This window comes from Miscanthus floridulus, chromosome 11 (assembly GCF_019320115.1).
Source record: "Miscanthus floridulus cultivar M001 chromosome 11, ASM1932011v1, whole genome shotgun sequence".
Taxonomy (NCBI): Eukaryota; Viridiplantae; Streptophyta; class Magnoliopsida; order Poales; family Poaceae; genus Miscanthus; species Miscanthus floridulus.
The window spans coordinates 8,917,986-8,943,093 of NC_089590.1; the positions used below are offsets into that span (position 1 = coordinate 8,917,986).

The following is a 25,108-nucleotide window of genomic DNA, read 5'->3' on the forward strand; positions in this document are numbered from 1 at the left end:
GTCAGCATAGCAAGTTATTGCAGGGAGACCGGACAGTGGAAAGTCTGGCCCCGTTCGCTTTACCCTATATCTAGCTTGTTCGGCTTCTTTTTTCAGCCAAAATAATATTTTTCTCTCACAACAATTCAGTCAGAACAGTGTTTTTCAGTCAAAATTCAGCAAGCCGAACGGGGATATAAGTGTACTGCTACAAATTGTTGTACTCATCATTCATCAACCTATAAAAGGACCAAGAATAGTATTGTAGCAAATTTACTGATTGGGAATGAATGCTTGCTGTGTATACCATACCAACTTGCTCCATGGTCAGATGAGCAGCCTACATGCCAGCCCTCTGAAAACGATCGAGAGCCCTGGTGCAGAGTAGCACTCAACAGCTCAAGTCAGCATGCATAGCAGGTTGATTCATGACTCATTTCAATTTCGAAAGCTTTGTTATTCGCTTGACCTTATCAGCCGTACAGTGTTTTTATCTCACAACAAATCAGTGAACAGTACTTTTCAGTCTGGCTTTTCAGCGAAGCGAATAGGGCCAAGTGGAGAATCCTTCAGAGAAGGTAAGCTAATTGACCTACCAACTAAACCCAGGCTTTAAGGTAAGCAGAAAATGATATAAATTCCCTTTTGAGATGAGTGGGTTAGCATCAACAACTACTACACTGATATTACTATTATACTTCCTAAACAAAGTGGCTAATGCTACACCTTTATGTAACACGGTTACATTGTATCTTAGCTTTTCCAGATGTGTTTTTTGCAAAGTCCCAGGCTGACGATAAACAAATGACTACGTTACTGACCTGATATACATTGCCTCAACGCTCCATATGCTAGAGGTTAAACATAGGACCAGCTCATTGACTGACTAGATTACCATGTCACATAATTTTCTTCTAAACAGCTGAAAAATATCTTCAATCATACACATTTGATTCAAGTTTACTAAGTAACAAACTTGTTTTCAGGTTGCTTCACACAAGGATTCAACATGATCATGTACAGCCAGAGTTAGAATCAGGGTCTTTCCAGTCAACAAAGCTCTATATTTCATCTAACAATAGACAGATCATCTCATGTGCAAAATGCACCAAAGACAAAGTGGAAAAAGAAAAGAGAAACAAGCAAAACCAAATTACAAGTACCCTTTGCTATCCCATATCACTTGTACACTATGGAACAGAGCAGAAAACTTGACCTTGGCAGCTGGGCTTTGCTCTACTGAAGTTGCCACTCCACACAATCATCAAAGTCGAGACTACTAGAGCAGTCAAGCAGCGCATTTTGCTGCTGCTCGTACCGGCAGATGTAATTTAGGCCGACAAGCAATTCGCAGATCACTGCCTCTGTCTTCTCCCGATCAGCAAAATACAGCGTCTGCAGCAGCAGTACATTCCCCTTCAACACGATCTGCTGCTGCTCGAAAGTTCCTCTCGGCCTGCCACCGGATCATGTTGTGGGCCATGGGAGCAAGCCATGCCAGCGTCTTCTCGAGCGTCTCCCGCCAATCGTGCGCGAGGAACGCGTCATAGATCGCCATGCTCTTCACATATGTTTTCAGATTCTTCCTCAGCGCCACCTTCAGACTCGATGGCAGCATCTGGTACAGGTCGTCCCGTGCCTCCTCACCAACAAGATGTGGGTACCGGAGCAGCTTCTCGATGATGATTACAATGTTTGCATAATGCAGTGCGAGAGCCGAGCCGCCAACTGTGGACGGCGGCGCAAGTGAGGTCACGGTGCTCTTGGGACCAAACCGCGCCTTTCTGCCAATCCTGCCACTTTTGGATGATGGTGTTGTCGTTGATACCCCCTGCTCGCTGCTGAATGGCACGAGCATCCCAGATCTGATTGTGCTAATGCAGCTGGAATCCTCCAAGAACTCATCCTCGAACCCATCCTTCCATGACACTGAGCTGCTCAAGCTCAAGCACTCCATGAACATCTTCCCCGGGCTTGCTCCACAACCTGATGACCGGAAATTCACTGGCCGCGAGATCTCTGGATCGACTCTGGAAATCGGCCCTGACTTCTTGTCGCTGAGATTGCTTTGGACGGGACCTGAATTTGCTGCTGCCACCGGACCGGAGAGCCGCCGGCTTTGGTCGCCGCATTGCCCCGACAACTCACTGGGTCGCATAGCCAGCAGGTCGAGCCCCAGCATGGGGTCACCGAAGACGAGGCGGATGCGGTCGTAGATGGCGCAGACGACGCGCGCGAGCAGGCAGCACGGCCCTGTCGTAGGTCCAGTTCCAGAGCGAGGCTTCCCTGAGCCTGCGCACGTCGTGGCGGCGCCACCGCGCGCGCTGCTGAAACGCGTGGCGGGCCTCGTCGGTGGGCAGCTTCCGCGCCGACTGCTCAAGGTCGGCGAGCACCTGGAGCTCGGCGCTAGAGCGCGGCGGTGGCGGCGGCGAGGCGGTCGAGCTTGCGCACGAGCGACGCGGCATCGGAGGCGGAGGCGACGGTGAACAACGCGCCCGCGTCGGAGCAGCGGCCGGCGAGGAGGTCGGCGTAGACGTGGTCGAAGCCCATGAGCGCTGGGGCCGTGCAGCGTGCGAGGCCGAGCCGGGAGGCGACGTCCGCGACGCGGTTGAGCGCGTCGAGCTTCTCGGCGAGCGCGAGCGCGAGGAGGCGCGCGTCGTCGCCGCACGGGACGAGGACGAGCGCGCGCACGGCGTGGGAGCCGAGGCAGAGCGGGCCCAGCAGGCGCGCCGCCTCCGCGTCGGAGAGCGAGCGGTACAGGCTCGCCGCGCGCGACATGGCGTTGGCCACCTCGAAGGACAGGATGCCCAGCCTGCCGTCGCCCGCCGCCGCCTCGGCGCCGCCCTTGTTGGCGTTGGCGCTCGCCGCTGGCCACCGCGCCTTCTTGGAGGAGGAGGAGGAGGACGACAGCGTCGCCATGGAGAGCACCTTGTGCACCAGCGGCTCCGCCACCATGACTCCTCGATCTGGCCGCGTCGTCGAGCGCTCAAATCAGAAAATCCTTTCTTGGCTTTTGCAGCGAAAACGAACTAGGGGAGCAGCCAAGATGGAAGGGTGTTTGAATTGGAACGCTTCGATTTCGTGCGTGAATGGCTAGCTGCCCTCGGTCAGCAGCAGGAACCAGGAAGCGGGAGGGAATTAATGGCGGGGCCAGATCACGAAGAGATGTCAACAGTCCGAGACAAGGCAAGGCTGGCACTGGTAGAATGGAAACCCGAAAAAAGAGGAGCATTTCTCGGGTGGTGCGCCAAGAACCCAAAGGTGGAGACGGGAGAGGGAGGAAGAAGGAACGAACGAACGACAGCAAGGGGACGAGGGATTTGTGTCCTGTTTGCTTAGCTTACCAGCCCTACTTTTTTAAGTTAATAAACAGTATCTTTACTTTTGGTCATGGCTTATGCCAAGAGAACGGGGTTTGGATGCGGGAGGCGACGCCATGGATGCGCCCCAACTCGTGTGGTGGCATTAAATTGGAGCGGGAGCAAGACAACGAAAGCAAGCGGGCGCCCCCGTCGCCTGCCTCTGCTGCCCTCACCTCACCAGCCCAGGACGGACTGGTGCAGTGGTTGGCTATGCTTCTGCAAATCTGCACCCAGCTTTCCGTCTCCATTTGCATTTCCACGACGGATGGAGGGAAAGGGACCCAAAGGTACTGTAGGGTGGGGCCATTATGTATATGGGACGGCATTGTCAGTGGGGTCGGAGACCATGGGTTGGTGTATCGCCAGTGTCGAACGAAATTTGTGTTGGACTTTGGAGCAGTTGTGTTTGAAAAGCCGGGTGGACTTTGGAGCAAGTAAACAAACATATTACCACAACAACAGGTTTTGCAGTTTGATGCTCATATTTGATAAATTTGGATAATATAGTTCTTTCTTTCTTTCCCTCTGGATGCAATCGCATTTTTGTTGGCAAAGTTGGTATAAATAAAGAATTTAAAATTCCTACTTGATTTTGTTTTTAATAATAAACCTATACAATAGTTGTCTGTCGTCATCTCATATACATTCTTGGAAGCTTTCTAAAAGGTATTTTCATTGTGTTCGAATGACAGGTGTCTCTTTACTTAACATTTTTTCCCCTTTCTTTTGTTCACTCATGTGACAAATAATTGACACTTCGTTATCTAAACTTTGAAGTGAACTATTTGGAAACTATAGCTATACATTGCCTTTACATGTTTTATATATGTGTTTAAATGTTTAAAAGTGATGAGGCTAGAATTGTCTTCAAAAATAGCTACATATAAAAATAGAAAGTTCAAAATGGTTGACTTCATAGTAATAGACCCAAAATCCTATAAAAAAATAGTAACAGACCCAAAACAAACACCTATTTGTGACTAGAGTGGGTTTTCAAACCAATGTTCTCGCTAGATTTTAGCACTCATCCATCATATTTTCCTATCTATTCACCTGCTCGTCGCTGATTCCCTTCTCCCTACGTGGAAAACAATAGAAAGACTAGTAGTACAAGAGAATCAGGAAAACAACATATGCGCATAGGTAGAGAATGAGACAAAATAAGCGTGTGCAAACAACATTGATCCCCACGGAAAAGTTGCTCCTACAAATGATTATGCGAATGACACGCCAACTTAAGTGATGTACCCAATGGATCGCTCCATGCAAGTGAAAATGCTATGGCTACACCATATTTCTATCTCTCGTGTGTGTTGTTCATGCTCGCTGTTGCAGCTAAGTCACTCACTGAGCATTGGTATAACCAAAATAAGGGTTCTTTGAAATGCACGAACTTGGTATGAATCAGTATATTTTTATAGAAAAATATATATATAAGAGAGAGAGAGAGAGAGAGAGAGAGAGAGAAATCCTGCAAAATGCAAATGGTTAAAAGTTAGTAGTATAATATAATGTAGGTTAAACTAGAAAAGAAAAACTTTAGCCAATCATTCGAAACAATTGCTTAAAAGGACCTTTATACAATGAGACGTGGGCAGATGAGTGGAAGCACCTAGAGCGAGGACCATTTTTTCTTCCAATTTGATACGGACCTGTTCGGCTTGAATCTCGTAGCATTTTTTTTATTGTCATTCGATCTCTATACATTCTTACACTAGTTCAGTTTGAGAAATGGTTGTCTGTGTAATAACCAAATAAAAGCAAAAGGGAAATCCACGTGAAGTAAAATTTGACTGGTGAGCTGTCGTTGTTTTATTTTGTGGCGGTTGTTGGGTGAGATCTAAAGAATATGATGGTGCGCGTTTTATGCTGAAGGTAGTACGAAGTGACTAGCAATAATATTTTTTTGATTGACTTTGGACTAGTATATTACCGGAGTGTTCGGCTGGCCTTAAATGTGCACGGTAGCAGCTGGAAAATACTGTAGCAGCTGAAAATTCTACGAGAAAAAATACTGTTTCAGCTGAAACTGTAGCGAACCAGCCAGCCGTTTAAGGCCAGTCCAACACGTTGTACACTACCTACTACTAATAGTAAGGGCAACGGCAGCAAGTCTTGCCCTGCCTTTGTTGATTGAGGTTAAAAGCAGAAGATGTTGCCTGCAAATTAATTCTTGCCGCGCACTATGGTAAAGCAGGACTGGCCGTGAACAAAAGAAAAGAAAAAAATCTTGACGGTGATGCCACTAGAACACCTGATCGAGTACAGTTTTCCTGTTTTGTTTTTGTGATTGTATGTAACGGAACACCAACGAACCGTTATTGTTATATATAGGTGAAACATAAAAATAGCAGGACCTCACTCAGGTGCTCAAACGCAAATGCCGTCTATCTCCCAGGACATGGTCACGAGTCGTCGGACGCGAGCCTGGTGCATCTAATCTAGCACGTCGACCTCACAGGTCCTCTGGGCCCGCGTGTCAGCGGCGACCTCTTCGACTTTCGAACGACTCTGCTGTGTGTCCGCGTGGCCTTTGACTTTGCCACCAAGCTCACGGCGAGCCTTCTGCTCCGCTACTCCACCAGCGCGCGGGCAGCGGCAAGAGGTTGGTGGTAGGGGCAGAGCCTCCGATTATGGTTTCGGCTTCCAACCATATATTTTGTGGGACCGTTCCGTTCCACGTTTTGCAGCTTCGCTCCATAATTTTTAGCTAAACGGTTTCCGCCCTCACGCACTCCGTTCGAGGAAAAAGGGTGGAGTTCTTCACAAACTCTAGTTTTTTTTTAAGCTGCTCCACAGTGAAATTTGTGTAGCAGAGTTTGTGGAGCAGTCCTAAATACCCTCTAAACCTTCAGTGCGGTTTCACAAATTGAAATACGAGCACGCAAGTTGTATTTTGCGCCGTGAGATACAGTATATCAACGTAAGAGTTTTATGCCAGGTCAAGCATAGCAACACTAACATGCATGCATATACGTACGTCTCACGTTGACAGACACATCAACTCCATATATACAGGCTGTTTGTTATTTGATTTCTAGGCTAATAAGTCCAACTAGTGCTGGTTTATTGTGAGAAAAAAAATATTGTATCATAATTGATAAGCCCTGGCTGAAATCAACGAGCTTATTTTCTAAATCGCGACAGTATTAGGCATCCCACACCAAAGATATGCTAAACAAAACCGAAAGTTCCCTGTTGCTGTCGCTGTGAGCACGTCACGTTAATATCTTCTACTTCACTTTTTGTTTGTCCGTGTGACCACCGTTATTCCATTTGACTGCTTCGGATTTGATCGCGTACGTGACATCTCGATCTTTGGTGTTTCAATCATAATATACTACTATGGAGTAATTACCTAACTCACCCAGTAAAAAAAACAATAGGTGACGTACAAGCCTATTAGGCTATTAGTATTCCTTATCTATTTTTTTTCATGTCACGCTCTACAAAGATGCCATATAGTGAGAGGGGGAAGGGATATTGGATTCGTACAAGCCTATTAAGATTCAAACTTCATAACCTTTGACTAATATTTTTACTCAATAATTTTAAATCATTTTAATACAAACTTGATGTGGTTTAGATTTATAATCAAACATAGTAATTTTGTAATTTGTAAAAAAATATAAAATAAATAAATAAATAAATGGGTAAACTATAATTCCATAAATGGTGTCATATTTAATCACGCCTTGTAAACCGAACACCATATTCAACTGCACTTTGTCAACTGAATCAGAGGGAGTATAAGGCCTTGTTTAGAGCCATTAGTTGCTAATAGCTCATAGCTAATATTTGTTGGTATTATTAGCTAGTTTTGGTCTAACTGGTGAAATATAGAGTTGTTAGTTAAGTATTTAGCTAACCATTAGGTGAACCTATTTAGATCTAAGGAGTTAATTATTAGCAGGTAACTATTAGCTCTATAATTCATAGGCTAAGTATATAATATAATCTCATCGCAGTCGTGAGCATAAGATGGTCAGGGGGCCAATCCAAACGCAAAGACCCCTGCTCCGTGCTTGGTGTGGTTCCCACCAGTGCACGGAGGGGTATGGCCTTAATTTGATCATTCCATGCGGCTGATCACGCCCATGCATGCAGCCAACCTCAATTTTATCCATTCCACTACCAGAGGGGCGAGGAGGGATCGATCGGATGACGCCCCTGTCGTCGAATCGCACGGCCGACGCGGCGAGCAAACGTCTCGAGTCTCGACGGCCATCATTCCGTGTCTCCATGCGCGCAACGCAGGCGTGCTCAACAACTAGCGAGCCGTTTTATTGGACCCTTGTTGTCGCACGCTGTCCTGTCCTGTCCTCTCCGATCCGATCCTTTTGTCGTTTGTGTACGACTAAAAACAAAGGCCAGATCCGATCGCCTGTTTCTGTCCCTGACCGTCAGCAGGTTCCCTGGTTTGTGTCCGCCAGGCTTTATCGATCAGCCAAAAGTGTTTTTTTTTTCTTACGATAAACCAGCATTAATCGGGCTTATCAGCCCAGAAACCGATCTGCGAACCGGCCGTGTGACCGCTAGTATTGTGATTTGGGATATCTGAACGTTATTTTTCATGAATTACAATACTCTGCATTTAATCATTTGCCACAATTATTGTTTGCGTCAACAAAGAGGATAAATGCGCATTTTCTTACGGATTTTCCCTTCTTTAATTTGTTATTTACTCACTCCGTCCTAAAACGAGCTCAGTCCTCGGTGTTGGGCTCCTTCTCCGTGTCCGCGCCACCGCTGAGCTCGGTCCTCGGTCCTCCGTGCGGCGCTCCTCCTCTGCGTTCGTGCTGCCGCGCGGCACCAGCAGGACTGTGTCCACATCGCTATGGCAGAACTCCTTCGCTGCCCTCTCCGACGACCTCGACCGAGCCACCGCTGGCCCCTCCGTCCTAAACGCTGTGACTGGAGACTCACCGGAGGAGGCCTTGCAGCAGTGCTTCGTCCACGACGTTGAAGAAGACGACGTGGTCTTGAAGTCCCAAACAGTTAGATTTTTTTCCCTGAGATTCTTATCGAACACTACTAGAAACTCATTATTTCTATACGTGCGAAAGCACATAGAAAAATACGAATACCATCAGAAAAATATTTTTCTGACGGTGTACCCTCATAAAAATACACACGGAAATAGAATGATAGAAAAATTCAATTGTTTTGTGTGTTCGCCGTCAGAAATAATTTTTCTGTCGGTCTTACACGCACAAAAAAATTATGTTCGGCCAGATTAAAAATAAAATTTCCGTGCATTATTCCTCACAGAAAAAAGAAAAACCCGACAGAAAAATCATTTTTCTGTTAGTGTTGTCCCGTCAGAGTTGCAAAGGTGCACTCATAGAAAAAAAAATTATATTTTCTGTCGGCTTAAGTGAACGCACAAAAAAATTGTATTTTTTCGTCAGGTGTTAACAGACCACCGATAGAATAATATACACTTACCCATGCAACAAATTGGATACAATAATTATTTGAAACAGTAGCAACAGCATATTAAAATATGGACTGTCCGCACAATAATTTTATCACAACATATAAAGATGGAGTCCAAATGTTCAGCACATTCATTCATAGCATCCAGGCTACATATAGATGATGTCCAAATGTTCTAGCATCAATACATTCAAAAGCATTACCATCTTCTCTCAGCAAGTTCATGAATTTCACTACTGATAACTATTGCACTACTATGCTGACAACCAGATCGATGTTGCTACCATTGAAAATGAGCAGCTCTTAGCTCTTTCATTGCTGCTCCTATCGACCTGCAAATAAAGCACAGTAAGCAAGATAATATCAACTTGGCATACATCAGATACTAAGCACAACTTTGTTCTAGATAGTAACTTGGCAGCTAACTTTCAGATGTCAAACTGTAAATCTAATGTGGGCATTTTATCCTAAACTTCTAGTTAGAAAATAATTCCATCAGTGTCAGGTATCACAATTCTTTCAAGTTTCAACAATCAATATCTGGATATCAAGACCTGAACAAGCTAGTAAGCACAAATGTAATTTTGAAATCACAACATTAAATCTCAAACAACAAATGGCCTCATTTAAGGACCTTTGCTAATTACCCTAAATTTGTTGGAGTATCAAACATAGTCATAATAACTACCCTAAAAATTGTAAAGATCCTAGTGTGGTATGGAACATTTGTCCAGGAAGATTATGTACAATTAAAATAGGCATAAAGCCAAGAAGCTGACAACTAATATTGAAATTGAGAAATAACAAGGTAGAACTCACTTCATCAGGTACATAGGGATTAGCACCATTTCTCAACAAATACTGGATGCGGCTATCTAAGCCTTTATAAGCAGCTAGCGCTACTAGAGGTATAGAACAACTGGTCCCATTCACATCAACACCAGCCTGCAATTGTGTTCATCTCAGGAATCGCACAATCAAATTTGTTGAACCCCATTGGCAAAAAATAGTTTGGGGCAAGCAGCATCTCTAAAGTGACAAAATAATGCACCTCAATTAGTATCTCCAAGCAACTCAACTGAAGAACTATGGAGGGACGCGAGCAGCGGTGTTAACATTTTCTTTGACACTCTGTTATACTGGGGAAAAAGAGAAGAATAACGATACTGTCGAAAAAAGAAGGGTTCAAGCAGTGTCACCAGAAGAATATTGAAAAGTTACACATGGCAACACCTGATCAGTTTATTCAACTTTACCTACAAAATAAAACTAAAGATGCAAATGGGAAACCACAATGACCCATCATCTCTTTTTTTACTATACCACTGAATATAAAACTAAGCCAAAACAAAATAAAACTAAAGATGCATTCGATAGAACTGGTCAATAAAACAAAAGTTCTAGCTCGGTCCAGTCAAGCAAACAAAATTAGCATTAAACTGTGCAGTGTTGGGACTATGGTAAGAGCCTAAAGCAGTGGCCATATAAAAGCTCTAGTTTGGTTTTGGTTAATTGATGAAACCCTAAGTGCTAACCTAGTTTATCAAGATGATTATGAGATAGGTAGCACTACTCCAAGTGATGAAGCAATGGCGAAGATCATGACAATGGTGATGGTAAGGTTATGGTCAAATGCTTAAACTTGGAAAAGAAGAAAGAGAAAAACAAAAGACTCAAGGCAAAGGTATAAAATGTAGGAGCCATTTTGTTTTAGTGATCAAGACACCTAGTAAGTGTGATCATATTTAGGATAGATAGTCGTACTATTAAGAGGAGTGAAACTCGTATTGAAATGCGGTTATCAAAGTGCCACTAGATGCTCTAATTCATTGCATATGCATTTAGGATCTAGTGGAGTGCTAACATCCTTGAAAATGTTTGTGAAAATACGCTAATGTATGTGCACAAGGTGATACACTTGGTGGTTGGCACATTTGATCAAGGGTGGTGAACTTTGGGAGCAAGAGTAAGGAACTCCACCGGCGGAGTGTTCGCCCGTAGAGTGCGGACAGTCCGACGGTGCCACCGGCGCCCTAGATAGAAAAATTGGTGGTCATTGTAAGTGACCGGACGCTGGCCTTGGTTGGACCAGAGCGTCCGGTCAGTGGCAGCAGAGGGCGCGTGTTTTGGTCTTCGACCGGACGCTGGTGCTAAAAGCGACCGGACGCTGGCAGGGTGCGTCCGGTCAGTGCTAACATACGCTGACGTAGGGCGTATAGAAGAGAAGTTGAGTGACCAGACGCTGGGTGAGTCCGGTCGAGCATGACTGGACGCGTCCGGTTGTGAAATCTCACGTTTGGAACCTTACTGGAAACGACCGGACGCTGAGATCCAGCATCCGGTCACTTTGTAACTGACGCGTCCGGTCATGTCATGACTGTTGAGATCAGACGACTCCTGTTGAACGCAGGATGACACGTGGCTTACATCGATTGACCGGATGCTGGGTCTAGAGTCCAGTCAGTCTGACCGAAGCGTCCGGTCAGCCCGCAGTGTGCTCAGTGAAGGGGTACAACGGCTCTATTTCGTGGGGGCTTCTATTTAAGCCCCATGGCCAGCTCAAGCTCACACTCTTGCATTTTTTCATTGATATAGCAACCTTGTGAGCTTAGCCAAAGTTCTCCCACTCGTCTCCATCATTGATTCATCTTCTTTGTGAGATTGGGAGAGAATTCAAGTGCATTGCTTGAGTGATTGCATCTAGAGGCACTTGGTATTCGTGTTGCGCTGCGGATTTCGCTTGTTACTCTTGGTGGTTGCCACCATCTAGACGGCTCGGTGCAGCGGTGGAGGATCGGCACGAGTTGGTGATTGTTCGTGGCCGTCTCCGGTGATTGTGAGGGGAGTTGTACCTTCCCCGGCGGAGCGCCAAAAGGTAACTCTAGTAAATTGCTCGTGTCATTGAGTTATCTCACTTGTGGGTCGGTTCTTGCGGTGTCCTATCATGTGGACGAGGTTTGTGAAACACCTCTTAGCCGCCGAACCACCAAGTGTTGGTCGACACAACGGGGACGTAGCGTATTGGCAAGCATGTGAACCTCGGGAGAAAATCGATTGTCTCTTGTCTTTGGCATTCTCCTGGTGATTGGCTATATATTCATCTTGTGATTGGTTTATCTCCTACACGTCGGTATAATCACCCTACTCACTTATTTGCATTCTAGCAAACTAGTTGACACAAGCTCTTTAGTGTAATTAGAATTGAAAGCTTGCCTTATTATTTACATTCATCTAGTTGAGCTCTTTAGAGTAGCAAGGTTGAGAGCTCTTAGTGAGTAATTACATAGCAAGTTTGTGTGCCTAAGTAATCATTGTAACTAGAATTATTGGATAGGTGGCTTGCAACCCTTGTAAAGCTAGAGCAAGTTTGCATTACGCTATTTGTCATACTAATTAAATTACTCTAGTTGATTTGTAGATTTTTAAATAGGCTATTCACCCCCCCCCCTCTAGCCATATTAGGACCTTTCAAGTGGTATCGGAGCCGTGGTCACCATTTGATTGAAGGCTTAACAACCTCGGTGTCAAATTATGGCTCAAGTTGTGTTCAACCATGTGGGGGGCAAACCACCGTTCTTTGATGGCACATGCTATGATTATTGGAAGAGAAAGGTGAGGATGTATCTTGGTTCAATCAATGATCAAGTGTGGGAAGTGACCGAGAATAACTATGCTATCATTGATCTCGATGATCCCACCAACCAAGATAAGATCAACAAGCAATGCAATACAATGGCTCTCAACACTATATACAATGCCATTGATTCCAAGGTGTTTGAGCAAATCAAGGATTGTGAAAGAGCAAATGAGGTGTGGAAAAGATTGGAAGAAACATATGAGGGCACACAGGCGGTGAAGAGTACCAAGTTGTATATCCTCAAGGACAAATTGACAAGCTTCAAGATGAAGGAAGATGAGAGCATTCTGAAGATGTTCCATCGATTGCAAGTAATTGTCAATGACTTGAAGGCTTTGGGAGAGAAGATCAAGGATGATGACGTCTCTCATCGGTTCTTGATGTGCCTACCTCCAAGATTTGAGATGTTAAGATTGCTAATCATAAGAGGAGGATTGAAGGATATTACCCCCAACCAAGTACTAGGTGATGTCATGACACAAAGTGTGGAAAGGGAGGGGGATGACAAGAAGGAAGAAGAAGACAAGAAGAAGAAAAGCATAGCATTCAAGGCTAGCTCATCATCATCAAAGAATAAGGGCAAGTCCAAGAAAGAATCAAGTGATGATGATCTTAGTGATATTGATGATGAAGCTATGGCTCTCTTTGTGCGCAAGATGGGCAAGTTTATGAAGAAGAAGGGCTATGGTGCAAGAAAGAGAAGAGATCACACCAAGAAGAAAGAGTATGTGAGAAGATGCTACAATTGCAAAAGCCCTAATCATGTAGTAGCAAATTGTCCATACAATAGTGACAATGATGAGGATGAGAAGAAGAAGCACAAGGAGGATAAGAAAGAAAAGAAGGAGAAGAAGGAGAAGAGAATGACATTCCAAAAGAAGAAGAAAGGTGGAGGCTATGTGGTCACATGGGATAGTGATGGCTCTTCGGATAGTGATAGCTCTAGTGATGATGACAAGAAATCTATCAAGAGAGCACTAGCAAGCATTGCCATCAACAACAAGCCCTTCATCTTCGACACTCCATCGACGTGCCTCATGGCAAAACCTACCAAGGTAAAATATGATGTGAGTGATGACGATGAATGTGAAAGTGATGCTTGTAGGAGTGATGATGATGATGAGGAGGAGTACTCCAAGGAGGAGCTCATGGACATGTGTGAGCAAGTGCATACTTGCTTTGAGATGAAGAGAAAGGAGTGCAAGAAATTAAACAAAAAAATCAAATTTCTTGAGCAATCCCTTGATGAGCTCAATGCAACTCATGAGAGGCTAATGGTAGCCCATGAGAAGCTTGGCAAAGCTCACTCTAAGCTTAAAAAGGCTCACTCCTCTCTTATTGAGCAAGTCAAAGTGGAGGAAGCCAAGAAGGAGCAAGTGATCATAACATGTGATGTGGGACTAACATGTGATCTTATTGATGAATCTATTTTTATTGCTCCCACTAATACTTCTTGTAGCAAAATCATTACTACTCCACCTATGAATGATACATCACTAATGGTGGAAAATGAGAACCTCAAGAAGGAGATAAATGAGCTCACTCATGCCTTAGGCAATGCCTATGGTGGAGAAGCCCACTTGCTAAAGTGCTTGGGTAGCCAAAGATTTTCTCTCAACAAAGAGGGATTAGGCTATACCCTCAAGAAAGGCAAGGCGGCCTTTGTCACTCCTAAAGCTAGCTTTGTGAAGGGCAATGATCGGTTTGCAATAGATGCAAGCAAGTTGGGCATATAGAGCAAAATTGCAAGACCAACAAGAATAAGTTACCTAATGTATCCTCAATTAAATTTGATTCTTGTTACATGCTTTATAAGGGTACCAATTGTGTGAAGGCTAAGTTCATTGGTACACCAATTGTGGGCCTAAAGAAGAAGGCCATTTGGGTACCAAAGACCTTGGTGACTAACCTATAAGGATCCAAGCAAGTTTGGGTACCTAAAAGGAATTGATCTTCTTTTGTAGGTAAATTATAAAGCTGGGGTAAGGCATTGGGTACTTGATAGTGGGTGCACACAACACATAACCGGTGATCCAAGAATGTTTAATTCAATCAATGAAAGCAAGAGCAATGGAATTGATAGTATCACATTTGGTGACAATGGCAAAGGCAAGGTCAAAGGGCTTGGTAAGATTGTAATATCCAATGACTTGAGCATTTCCAATGTGCTACTAGTAGAGAGCTTGAACTTCAACCTATTGTCGGTAGCTCAATTGTGTGATCTTGGTTTCAAGTGCATATTTGGTGTGGATGATGTAGAGATCATAAGTGTAGATGGCTCTAACTTGATATTCAAAGGATTTAGATATGAGAATTTATACTTAGTTGATTTCAATGCTAGAGAAGCTCAATTGTCAACATGTTTGATCACTAAGTCTAGCATGTGTTGGTTATGGCATAGAAGGCTTGGTCATATTGGAATGAAACAATTAAACAAGTTAATCAAGCATGACTTAGTTAGAGGCTTGAAAGATGTCACTTTTGAGAAAGATAAGCTATGTAGTGCATGTCAAGCCGAAAAACAAGTTGGTAACACACATCCTAAGAAGAGCATGATGAGCACATCCAAGGCATTTGAGCTGATGCACATGGACTTATTTGGACCAACCACATACACTAGCATTGGTGGAAACAAATATGGATTTATGATTGTGGATGATTTCACTAGATACACATGGGTGTTCTTTCTTGATGATAAGAGTGATGTGTTTGCAATATTCAAATCATTTGTCAAGGGCATTCACAATGAGTTTGAAACAACAATTAAGAAAGTTAGAAGTGACAATGATAGTGAATTCAAGAACACTAGAATTGATGAGTTATGTGATGAATTTGGAATTAGACATCAATTCTCGGCCAAGTATACTCCTTAATCAAATGGGCTAGTTGAAAGAAAGAATAGAACCTTGATTGATATGGCAAGATCAATGTTGAGTGAGTACAATGTGAGTCATTCATTTTAGGCCGAAGCAATCAATTCGGCTTGCTACTATAGCAACCAACTCTATTGTCACCCCATGATGGAGAAGACATCTTATGAGCTATTGAATGGAAGAAAGCCAAACATAGCATACTTCCAGGTTTTTGGTTGTAAATGCTATATATTGAAGAAAGGCACTAGATTGAGCAAGTTTGAAAAGAAATATGATGAAGGTTTCTTGCTTGGTTACTCTACTACTAGCAAGGCTTATAGAGTTTGAAATTTGGCTAGTGGTACTCTTGAGGAGGTTCATGATATGGAGTTTGATGAAACAAATGGTTCCCAAGAAGAAGATGAGAATCTAGATGATGTAAGAGGCACTCAATTGGTCAATGCAATGAAGAACATGGACATTGGTGAGTTAAGGCCTACAGTAGTGATTGATGTTGAAGATGACAAGAATCAAGTGCTCTCTAACTCAAATGTGCAAGCTAGCGGTTCTCATGATCAAATCCAAGTAAGCACTAGTAATGTCAATGTGCAAAATCAACAAATGGCTAGTTCATCATCTCAACCAAGTGATCAATTAAATGCTAGTAATCAAGTGCAAGTGCTTCAACCAACTAATGTTGCAAGAGATCATCCATTAGACACTATCATTGGTGATATTTCAAGAGGTGTGCAAACAAGATCAAGATTGGCTTTATTTTGTGAACATTTCTCATTTGTGTCATCCATTGAACCTAAGAAGATAGATGAAGCTTTGAGGGATGTTGATTGGATAAATGCTATGCATGAAGAGCTAAACAACTTCACAAGAAACCAAGTATGGGATTTAGTTGAGAGGCCTAAGGATCATAATGTGATTGGAACTAAGTGGATCTTTCGGAACAAGCAAGATCAAGATGGGATAGTAATAAGGAACAAAGCAAGATTAGTGGCTCAAGGTTACACTCAAGTTGAAGGTCTTGACTTTGGAGAAACATATGCCCCGGTTGCAAGATTGGAAGCAATTAGGATCTTGCTAGCTTATGCTTGTGCCCACAACATCAAGTTGTACCAAATGGATGTCAAAAGTGCATTTCTAAATGGGTACATCAATGAGCTTGTGTATGTTGAGCAATCTCCCAGTTTTAAAGATGAGAAGAAACCCAACCATGTCTACAAGTTGAGAAAAGCTTTGTATAGATTGAAACAAGCACCTAGAGCATGGTATGAGAGATTGAGGGATTTCCTACTCTCTAAGGGATTCAAAATGGGAAAGGTTGACACCACTCTCTTCACCAAGAAGCTTGGAAATGACTTGTTTGTAATGCAAATCGATGTTGATGATATCATCTTTGGATCAACAAATCAAGAATTTTGTGAGGAGTTTGGCAAGATGATGATAAGTGAGTTTGAGATGTATATGATTGGAGAACTTAGTTACTTCCTTGGTCTTCAAATCAAGCAAATGAAGAATGACACATTTATGAGTCAAGGCAAGTATATCAAGGACATGCTCAAGAAGTTTGAAATGGATGAGAGTAAAGCTATTAGTACACCAATGGGGACAAGTGGAAGCTTGGATAGTGATGCTAGTGGCAATATGGTGGATCAAAAGATGTATCGGTCTATGATTGGAAGCCTACTCTATGTGACTGCATCAAGACCGGATGTGATGTTTAGTGTATGCATGTGTGCTAGATTTCAAGCCTCACCAAGAGAAAGTCATTTGAAGGCAATTAAAAGAATATTGAGGTACTTGAAGCATACACAACATGTTGGATTATGGTATCCCAAAGGAGCAAGATTTGAGTAGATTGGATATTCGGATTCCGATTATACGGGATGCAAAATTGAGAGAAAGAGCACATCGGGCACATGTCAACTATTAGGAAGATCACTTGTATCTTGGTAATCAAAGAAGCAAAATAGTGTAGCACTGTCAACCGCCGAAGCGGAGTACATTTTGGCCGGTAGTTGTTGTGCTCAATTACTTTGGATGAAGGCTACTTTGAGTGACTTTGGAATCAAGTTTAAGCAAGTGCCATTGCTATGTGACAATGAAAGTACCATAAAGCTCACCAACAACCCGGTTCAACACTCAAGAACAAAGCATATAGATGTCCGTCATCATTTCATAAGAGATCATCAACAAAAGGGGGACATTTGCATAGAGAGTGTGGGCACCGAAGATCAACTTGCAGACATATTCACCAAGCCACTTGATGAGAAGAGGTTTTGCAAGCTAAGGAATGAATTGAACATACTTGACTTCTCCAATATGTGTTGATGCACCCCCATTATTTGACATGCCTCTCCTTCGAGCAATCCAAGGTAAAAGTTGATTGGCATGGCATACATCCTTGCTAAGGACATGATTAGTGCATCTAGGCATATTTCACATTTGAGTAGGCTCATTCATGAAGATTAAATGAACTTGATGCTTGTATGGTACCACTATTGCTTGTATGTTTGAAATGATCTAGTGGTAGCATATGACATGTTTGTGGGCTTGTAAACCTAGTGTTTGATTTAAAAAATGAGCTATAAGTGTTTAACTCAACATGGTATAAGATAACCCTTATTTGGAGGTATGAAGAAGCTTGTCCTTGGATCAAACCGAGTTAAATAACTTTTGCAAGTACTCTAGATTGAACAAATTGGGAAAATGATCCTCATTTCACATGGTTTCACCCCAACATATCTATAATTTGAGGTCACCCCTATCTATACTTTAAGTCTTTGTGGTCATTGATGACAAAGGGGGAGAAATAGTGTACAAAGATAGTGAAACAAAGGGGGAGAGATAATATATGACAAAAGAAGGGGATCAATTAAAATTTTGAGCATAAAAATAGGGGGAGCAAGCTCATAAACTTGTATGTTGCATTTGAATGAACATTACATATGTTTGCTTGCATGGCATAAGTTTAATTTTAAATATCCATGCTTGTGTGGTATATGCTAGTTGTAGGTTTGAATGTTGAAATGAAAAACTAGCATGCATAGGCCAAGTAAATAGACTTATGTTCATTCTATGGAAACTAGACCCTTGCATGTAATGATTGATCTCATGGGGTATTTTAGTTCTAGTATATGTCTAGTTACTAATGGTGCTAAGGATGGTATATTGGTGCACTCCAATTGGTATCATGCTTCAAAGGTCCATCTCTTATACCTTAGCATCATTTGGTAGAAATTGTCTCCTATATTTCCTATCTAAGCATATGTGCAAGCTTTAATCTAAACTCTTAGCACATATGTAGGGGGAGCAATTGCTATCATATGGAGTTCATGAAACTTGCCCATATCATTTACACATGGTAAATATGCTTGGGCAAGCAACATGGATTCAAATAAACTTTAATTCATATCTTTGTATAAGGGTTGTCATCAATTACCAAAAAGGGGGAGATTGAAAGCTCTAGTTTGGTTTTGGTTAATTGATAAAACCCTAAGTGCTAACCTAGTTTATCAAGATAATTGTGAGATAGGTAGCACTACTCCAAGTGATGAAGCAATGGCGAAGATCATGACAATGGTGATGGCAAGGTTATGGTCAAATGCTTAAACTTGGAAAAGAAGAAAGAGAAAAACAAAAGGCTCAAGTCAAAGGTATAAAATATAGGAGCCATTTTGTTTTAGTGATCAAGACACTTAGTGAGTGTGATCATATTTAGGATAGATAGCCGTACTATTAAGAGGAGTGAAACTCGTATCGAAATGCAGTTATCAAAGTGCCACTAGATGCTCTAATTCATTGCATATGCATTTAGGATCTAGTGGAGTGCTAACATCCTCAAAAATGTTTGTGAAAATACGCTAACACATGTACACAAGGTGATACACTTGGTGGTTGGCATATTTGATCAAGGGTGGTGAAGTTTGGGAGCAAGAGTAAGGAACTCCACCGGCGGAGTGTCCGCCCGTAGAGTACGGATAGTCCGACGGTGCCACCAGCGCCCTAGACAGAAAAATTGGGGGTCACTATAAGTGATCGGACGCTAGCCTTGGTTGGACCAGAGCATCCGGTCAGTGGCAGCAGAGGGCGCGTGTTTTGGTCTTTGACCGGACGCTGGTGCTAAAAGCGACCGGACGCTGGCAGGGTGCGTCTGGTTAGTGCTGACGTATGCTGACGTAGGGTGTATAGAAGAGAAGTTGAGTGACCAGACGCTGGGTGAGTCCAGTCGAGCATGACCGGACGCGTCTGGTCGTGAAATCTCATGTTTGGAACCTTACTGGAAACGACCGGATGCTAAGATCCAGCGTCCGGTCACTTTGTAACTGATGCGTCCGGTCATGTCATGACTGTTGAGATCAGACGACTCCTGTTGAACGCAGGATGACACGTGGCTTACATCGGTTGACCGGACGCTGGGTCTAGAGTCCGGTCAGTCTGACCGGAGCGTCCGGTCAGCCCGCAGTGTGCCCAGTGAAGGGGTACAACGGCTCTATTTCATGGGGGCTTCTATTTAAGCCCCATGGTCGGCTCAAGCTCACACTCTTGCATTTTTTCATTGACATAGCAACCTTGTGAGCTTAGCCAAAGTCCTCCCACTCATCTCCATCATTGATTCATCTTCTTTGTGAGATTGGGAGAGAATTCAAGTGCATTGCTTGAGTGATTGCATCTAGAGGCACTTGGTATTGGCACTAGGTATTCATGTTGCGCTGTGGATTTTGCTTGTTACTCTTGGTGGTTGCCACCACCTAGACGGCTCGGTGCAGCGGTGGAGGATCGGCACGAGTTGGTGATTGTTCGTGGCCGTCTCCGGTGATTGTGAGGGGAGTTGTACCTTCCCCGGCGGAGCGCCAAAAGGTAACTCTAGTAAATTGCTCGTGTCATTGAGTTACCTCACTTGTGGGTCGGTTCTTGCGGTGTCCTATCATGTGGACGAGGTTTGTGAAACACCTCTTAGCCGCCGAACCACCAAGTGTTGGTCGACACAACGGGGACGTAGCGTGTTGGCAAGCACGTGAACCTCGGGAGAAAATCGATTGTCTCTTGTCTTTGGCATTCTCCTGGTAATTGACTATATATTCATCTTGTGATTGGTTCATCCCCTACATGTCGGTATAATCACCCTACTCACTTATTTACATTCTAGCAAACTAGTTGACACAAGCTCTTTAGTGTAATTAGAATTGAGAGCTTGCCTTATTATTTACATTCATCTAGTTGAGCTCTTTAGAGTAGCAAGGTTGAGAGCTCTTAGTGAGTAATTACATAGCAAGTTTGTGTGCCTAAGTAATCATCGCAACTAGAATTATTGGATAGGTGGCTTACAACCCTTGTAAAGCTAGAGCAAGTTTGCATTACGCTATTTGTCATACTAATCAAATTGCTCTAGTTGATTCGTAGATTTTTAAATAGGCTATTCACCCCCCCTCTAGCCATATTAGGACCTTTCACCATAGCATACAAGCTTCTTAGTTCTTACACATACTCAAGTTTTCATAATACAAATGCTGCCCATAATTACTTCTAGCCTTCACAAAGCAGTACAGCTACAAGAGACAGGAAGAACTTACAAATGTACAAGTGCAAAAGAAATGACAGGCAGGCAGTGACCATCTCCAGAGCAAAAGAACTCAAGAAATGGCTTAGATTTACCCATTATCGGCATGACAACTGCAACTTAATTTCACCTGGAGCTTAATTTAATTCTCTCTCTAATAGGAATTGAACTAGCCACAGAACTAGTTGCTTGTACTGGTACAAGCCATCCTAGTTAAGCAGCAAACAGAACAAAATATCCCAAGTACCATCTCATAAGGTGCTAAAGTGCAGAAATTCTCTAATGGAAACTTGATTCATCGCAACCACTCAAGAGTAGTACAAAACAAAAAAAAGTCACAAGGCATAGTTAGGGAAGGGGAGAGCAGCGCGGCAAGAGACTGGTGTTCCATATCATCTCAGCTCCGCAAATATCACATATCAAAATGATTGATCAAGTTGATATATGCAAGATATTCAAGATACTATTTTCATAGCATCTCACCTGAAAAGCAACCAGGGTAACAAAACAAACAAGTTAAAATTGTATTTTAACTTTGCAGTAAAATCTTCTTATTACATTGCTCCCTCAAATTCAAATATAATAACATTATTTGAGTGGTCCATCCATGTATATTTCTTACATTATAGTAAATTATGTTAGTATAGTTCTACTTGTGATTTTCAAAGATGTCAAGTTACTGATAAAAGACAATGAAGAGCTCACATTTGGATCAAAATGACAACTCATTGCTCATATATGTTCAAGAAATATTTGATGCACTACTAATCGTGAATTATGTTAGTATAGTTCTACTTGTGATTTTCATGAATCAAAATGGCAGTGCAGTTTCTTCATACAACAAATCAGAGGTGCTACTACTACTAAACCAGCTGGAATAACCCAATAATGCAACCAAGAGGTCATCTTACTGTTAATAAAACAGGAGCAGTGGAGGAAGCAGCTCCAGTAGTGAATACATACCCATGGTGGTAGTTGCTCCAACAGCTCCGGATCCAGGAGAGGGAGGGATGGCGCCGGGGACCACCACCACCACGCTAGCACCACGAAGCCCTGCCGCCACACCGCATGCTGCCCGCCACCACCAGAGCCCAGATCTGGCCGCCACCGGCCTCCACCGGCCAGATCCAAGAGAGGGAGGGCCGGATCTGGGAGAGGGAGGGGTGGCACCAGGGAAGAAGGCCGGGAAGGGGCGACACCGGGGACCACTATCACCACGCCAGCACCACGAAGTCCGCCGCAAGCCACCCGCCGCCCGCCACCACCAGAGCCCAGATCCGGTCGCCACCGGCCTCCACCGGCCGGATCCGGGAGAGGGAGGGGCGGCGCCAGGGACCACCACCACCACGCCAGCACCACGAAGCCCGCCGCCACGCCGCATGCCGCCCGCCACCACCAGAGCCTAGATCCGGCCACCACCGGCCTCCACTGGGCGGATCCGAGAGAGGGAGGGGCGGCGCCGGGGAAGAAGAAGGCCGGGGAGGGGCAGTGCCAGGGAAGAAGGGGAGGGGCGGCGGCAGTGAGGGGAGGGCGTTGGGGCCGGGTGCCGGGGAAGAAGAAGGGAGGGGGCGCTGGGGTCTGGGTGCGGAGGAAGAAGAAGGGAGGGGGAGGGGCGTTGGGGTTCCGTTGCGGAGGAAGAAGGGAGGGGGAGGGGGCGCTAGGGTAAGAAGAAGGGAGGGGTCCTAGTGGTCGTTTAAATTTTCCGTGCCTGTGTATGGTTTTTCTGTGCGTTTTACAATAACCGATAGAATAATAACATTTTTTCTATGCGTGCATATATTTTTTCTGTGCGTTTTTAAAGAACCGACAGAATAAATTGTATTTTTCTGTGAGTACTTATTTTTCCGTGTGTGTATTATCACACACAGAAAAATCATACAATTATTCTGTGGGTTTTCGTATTTTTCTGTCGGGATATTTTGAAACCGACAGAATAATCGTAATTTTTCTGTGCGTACCAAAAAAAACGCACAGAAAAATTCGTCACCCACAGGGTAATTCGAGTTTCCAGTAGTGGAAGCCAGAGGTGGAAAAAAAATCCAGCTTTGATTCAAAGCTGGCTTAAATAAGTCGTCCCAAACACGGCCTATGTGAGGGAGAGGAGCAAGAGAGTGGAGGGGGAGGAGAAAGATAAGATGGAGGGTCATTTCTCAGCATGTGACTCATTCCTAGCCTAAGTTAGCTTCTTTTTAATTTGCTATCTAATGGACTAACCGTTAGCTGTGGTGTTGACTAATAATTACTCTAGCTTTTAGTTATTCTAGTTATTTAAATAGATTAATTATAACTACTTTTTATTAGCGGACTATCAATTAAATTAGATTCATAGAATCAATATAATTGGCTCTTCTTCCTTTAGATGTAGTTTTGGTCGAGAAAGTACCAAGGCGGTGCTATGCTAATCTGCTAGCTACTGCATATGCAGGCGGCCACTAGTTCATTGGTCAAAAGCTAACAAAGGCTACTTGCATTGCATTTGCCTACACATACGTCTAATATTGGCGGCGTATCCAAGTTTCAACATCGTTTGTGTTTCGTTACGGCACTGCACATCGTTTGAGTTGCCAGGAAATTTCGTCAGACCACACAGGATGGATATGTCACGTGGTCCAGAGTAGAGCCCGCTGAACACCTAGCGGCATCACAGGCACAGCAGAACCGAAAGTTTCCATGTTGCTGTTTTTTTTATAATACGTATCTATATTTCTAAGTAAGGAAAACGTACACCTAGACGTACAAATACAGGCACGTACGTAAAGAAAACAGAGACAACTGTCCTAACCTAACTTCACGAAGGACCCTAAAAAGGAAAAAAAATTACATCGAGGCCCCTAGATCCTTCGCGAACCACCGATGCTCGACCTTGTCGTCGCCGGCCACCACCGCCTAAGAAGAAGAAGATGAACACCACCTTGAGCTGGAGAGGTCCCATCGTGCGCTGGCTTTGAGCGAAGTCGAAATTGACACCCGTCATGGAAAACAGGATGAAGCCGTCGACGGTCACCCATCGACTGGGGCCATGCCCCAACTCCTCCAGCTCCCAGATCTGGACTCGCCGCCGATGACCACCACCGCCGGGGGTGGGGGGGGGGGGGGGGGGGGGGGGATTGAGCCAGATCCAACCGTCCACCGACCACAAAACCAACAGACAACTCTGCATCCTTGAGAAAGAAGGCCAGTAGCAACATCACTTGGAAGACGATGAAGCACCGGCCCTGGACTCCTAAGTAGATCTCGCCGAAGGCGCCGGAGAAGTCGCCGCCGGGACGAAGGAGAGGTGGAGAGAAATTATTTCCCAGCGTCGTCGACACCTGATGATGGGAGACGTTGGCTCCTTGTGTTTGGCTTCACTGCTCCCTCTATTTTACTGCTCCTTGAGTACATTATAGTAGACATTAAATTTGTCTTAAACAAGACGTTAAATTTCCATATAATATATTTTTTGAACATTTGTTTGCATTTATTGTAATAGGCATTACCATATTTCTTTAAAAGTATTTTGAAGTTAAAATAATTTAGGACAAAATTAAGATATATAAACTGTAATTTAGAACAAAGAAAGTAGAGAAGTAGGATCATAGTTAATCATTTCCTCTGGCTTCCCACTAATAATATGAGGAACCAAAGTCGTTTCTCCTGTTTTTGGAGCAAGCAAGCGTCGATGCTGTTTCTCAGATGAGAAATGGTTTCGCCAATTTTCAGGTAATAACTGTCCTTACACAGCCAAAAAATGCTTATATGACGGTATATATATATATTTTAAACTATCTGATGGTATATTTAACACCACTACATACAAAAGTCATCCTAACTAGAGAGTTTTTTTTAGGGGAGCTCTGACTTTATTTATTCAATAACATAAGAATTGCATACTCCATCGGAAGGCTCCAAAAACCAAACATGTCTACCTATCGATAAATTTACATAGCTTCTAGCTAATAAGTGAGCATCGACATTTGATTTTCGTCCTTCATGGACGAACTCCGCTCTCATAAAGCTCCTTTTTCTGACGTTGATCTCCCGGACAACCCCTTGCCCATTAGACACCTCACCACATTGGCACAGTCGCTTGCTATCTTGAAAGATTGCAAGCCAAGATCGTTCGCCAATGCGAGACCTTTGCGGCAAGCCACGGCCTCCATCACCTCCGGGTCGGTGTGCCCTTCCACCACTAGGGCAGACGACCCCAAATAGTTGCCAGCATTGTCTCGGACTACAACCGCCGCCGCCGCCGCCTGACCTGAATTCTTGGACATCGCCACGTCAA

General features: G+C 43.8%; 1 pseudogene; it reads right to left on the reverse strand.

Annotated features, from left to right (window-relative positions):
- Positions 1-970: 970 nt before the first annotated feature.
- LOC136494180 (uncharacterized) lies at positions 971-3,061 on the reverse strand (annotated as a pseudogene).
- Between the last annotated feature and the right edge of the window lie 22,047 nt (positions 3,062-25,108).